We start from the raw sequence: 4,424 nt of genomic DNA, 5'->3' as shown, positions 1-4,424 counted from the left end.
TTTAAATTCAGAACCGTGAACAACACACGCACACCAGAGACGAGCCCAAACTCAGGTCACACACCCACTCAGAGCGCCACGGTCGAGATGGTTCGGTCCGCAGCGGCTCTACACAACACAGCACGGAACAATCCAACTGGCGCACGCGGGGGGGGAGGGGGGGAGAGTTGGCTAGTGGCACAACGACTTACAGTTTCCATGACAACACAAGCCTTCAATCTGTGGATGGCCGTCCTCCATATTAAATAAGAACAAGTATAAAGCAAAAGGAAAAATAAAGAGAGAGAGAGAAAGATGGTCGGCCAAAGTGCTTTCGCTCCCCCGAGCCATCGCTTAACACACAGCTACAGCAATCTGTAATTATTGTCATGGTTACCAGCAAAAAGGCTATGTGTGTGTGTGTGTGTGTGTGTGTGAGAGAGAGAGAGAGAGAGTGTGTGTTTCAGCTCCTGAAATACAATCACATGTATCTGTGTTAAACAAACAGCACTCAAAATGGCATACAGTAACAGTATGTGTGTGTGAATTTAGCATGTTTATGTGTATGAATATAAATATATGAATATGCAAATACGGCACCAGGACCTCCTGCTACGCATGAACAGGCTGGTATTCACACATGTATATTTCTGTAGGTTTGCACACACACACACACACACACACACACACACACACACACACACACACACACACACACACACACACACACACACACACACACACACACACACACACACCGGCAGCATCTAAACATCAACCCTTTTATTAAGTATATGAACTCTTATGACATGCCAATGTTTGCAAATACTTTTAGATTATTAGAATATTACATTCAGAGATTTTTGGTAATTACTTTCAATGAATAGCCAAATGTGGGCTTAAGGGCCCCAGTTTACATCAAGAATGATGTTTATAATAATTATTAAGATAAAGGCCTGCTGACCACATGAACGATAACTATAACGATAAACGTTAATGTTATAGGCATGTTAACACCAAAAACGATAACTATAACGATAAACGTTAATGTTATAGGCATGTTAACACCAAAAACGATAACTATAACGATAAACGTAGGCATGTTAACACCAAAAACTATAACGATAAACGTTAATGTTATAGGCATGTTAACACCAAAAACGATAACTATAACGATAAACGTAGGCATGTTAACACCAAAAACTATAACAATAAACGTTAATGTTCTAGGCATGTTAACACCAAAAACTATAACGATAAAGGTTAATGTTAAAGGCATGTTAACACCAAAAACGATAACTATAACGATAAACGTTAATGTTATAGGCATGTTAACACCAAGAACGATAACTATAATGATAAACGTAGGCATGTTAACACCAAAAACTATAACAATAAACGTTAATGTTCTAGGCATGTTAACACCAAAAACGATAACTATAACGATAAACGTAGGCATGTTAACACCAAAAACTATAACAATAAACGTTAATGTTATAGGCATGTTAACACCAAAAACTATAACGATAAAGGTTAATGTTAAAGGCATGTTAACACCAAAAACGATAACTATAACGATAAACGTTAATGTTATAGGCATGTTAACACCAAGAACGATAACTATAATGATAAACGTAGGCATGTTAACACCAAAAACTATAACAATAAACGTTAATGTTCTAGGCATGTTAACACCAAAAACGATAACTATAACGATAAACGTAGGCATGTTAACACCAAAAACTATAACAATAAACGTTAATGTTATAGGCATGTTAACACCAAAAACTATAACGATAAAGGTTAATGTTAAAGGCATGTTAACACCAAAAACGATAACTATAACGATAAACGTTAATGTTATAGGCATGTTAACACCAAAAACGATAACTATAACGATAAACGTAGGCATGTTAACACCAAAAACTACAACGATAAACGTTAATGTTATAGGCATGTTAACACCAAGAACGATAACTATAACGATAAACGTAGGCATGTTAACACCAAAAACTATAACGATAAACGTTAATGTTATAGGCATGTTAACATCAAGAACGATAACTATAACGATAAACGTAGGCATGTTAACACCAAAAACTATAACGATAAACGTTAATGTTATAGGCACGTTAACATCAAAAACGATAACTATGACGATAAACGTAGGCATGTTAACACCAAAAACTATAACGATAAACGTTAATGTTATAGGCACGTTAACATCAAAAACGATAACTATGACGATAAACGTAGGCATGTTAACACCAAAAACTATAACGATAAACGTTAATGTTATAGGCACGTTAACACCAAAAACGATAACTATGACGATAAACGTAGGCATGTTAACACCAAAAACTATAACGATAAACGTTAATGTTATAGGCACGTTAACACCAAGAACGATAACTATAATGATAAACGTAGGCATGTTAACACCAAAAACTATAACAATAAACGTTAATGTTCTAGGCACGTTAACACCAAGAACGATAACTATAATGATAAACGTAGGCATGTTAACACCAAAAACTATAACAATAAACGTTAATGTTCTAGGCATGTTAACACCAAGAACGATAACTATGACGATAAACGTAGGCATGTTAACACCAAAAACTATAACAATAAACGTTAATGTTCTAGGCATGTTAACACCAAAAACGATAACTATAACGATAAACGTAGGCATGTTAACACCAAAAACTATAACGATAAACGTTAATGTTATAGGCACGTTAACATCAAAAACGATAACTATGACGATAAACGTAGGCATGTTAACACCAAAAACTATAACGATAAACGTTAATGTTATAGGCACGTTAACATCAAAAACGATAACTATGACGATAAACGTAGGCATGTTAACACCAAAAACTATAACAATAAACGTTAATGTTATAGGCACATTAACACCAAAAACGATAACTATAACGATAAACGTAGGCATGTTAACACCAAAAACTATAACGATAAACGTTAATGTTATAGGCACGTTAACATCAAAAACGATAACTATGACGATAAACGTAGGCATGTTAACACCAAAAACTATAACAATAAACGTTAATGTTATAGGCACGTTAACATCAAAAACGATAACTATGACGATAAACGTAGGCATGTTAACACCAAAAACTATAACAATAAACGTTAATGTTATAGGCACGTTAACACCAAAAACGATAACGATAAACGTTAATGTTATAGGCACGTTAACATCAAAAACGATAACTATGACGATAAACGTAGGCATGTTAACACCAAAAACTATAACGATAAACATTAATGTTATAGGCACGTTAACACCAAAAACGATAACTATGACGATAAACGTAGGCATGTTAACACCAAAAACTATAACGATAAACGTTAATGTTATAGGCACGTTAACACCAAGAACGATAACTATAATGATAAACGTAGGCATGTTAACACCAAAAACTATAACAATAAACGTTAATGTTCTAGGCATGTTAACACCAAGAACGATAACTATAACGATAAACGTAGGCATGTTAACACCAAAAACTATAACAATAAACGTTAATGTTCTAGGCATGTTAACACCAAAAACGATAACTATAACGATAAACGTAGGCATGTTAACACCAAAAACTATAACAATAAACGTTAATGTTATAGGCATGTTAACATCAAAAACGATAACTATAACGATAAACGTAGGCATGTTAACACCAAAAACTATAACAATAAACGTTAATGTTCTAGGCATGTTAACACCAAGAACGATAACTATAACGATAAACGTAGGCATGTTAACACCAAAAACTATAACAATAAACGTTAATGTTATAGGCACGTTAACACCAAGAACGATAACTATAATGATAAACGTAGGCATGTTAACACCAAAAACTATAACAATAAACGTTAATGTTATAGGCATGTTAACATCAAAAACGATAACTATAACGATAAACGTAGGCATGTTAACACCAAAAACTATAACAATAAACGTTAATGTTATAGGCATGTTAACATCAAAAACGATAACTATAACGATAAACGTAGGCATGTTAACACCAAAAACTATAACAATAAACGTTAATGTTATAGGCACGTTAACACCAAGAACGATAACTATAATGATAAACGTAGGCATGTTAACACCAAAAACTATAACAATAAACGTTAATGTTCTAGGCATGTTAACACCAAAAACGATAACTATAACGATAAACGTAGGCATGTTAACACCAAGAACGATAACTATAACGATAAACGTAGGCATGTTAACACCAAAAACTATAACAATAAACGTTAATGTTATAGGCATGGTTAACTATAAGGTTAACTATATCAATATACACTAATGTTAAAGACATGTTAACACCAAAAGCGAAAACTACAACGATAAACGATAACGATAAACGATATGTACAACAATAAATGTTAACCTCAGTGCCTAGTGTCAG

Source organism: Garra rufa, chromosome 17 (genome assembly GCF_049309525.1).
Source record: "Garra rufa chromosome 17, GarRuf1.0, whole genome shotgun sequence".
Lineage (NCBI taxonomy): Eukaryota > Metazoa > Chordata > Actinopteri > Cypriniformes > Cyprinidae > Garra > Garra rufa.
The sequence above is the reverse complement of the archived record's forward strand: the minus strand, read 5'-3'. Positions refer to the sequence as shown.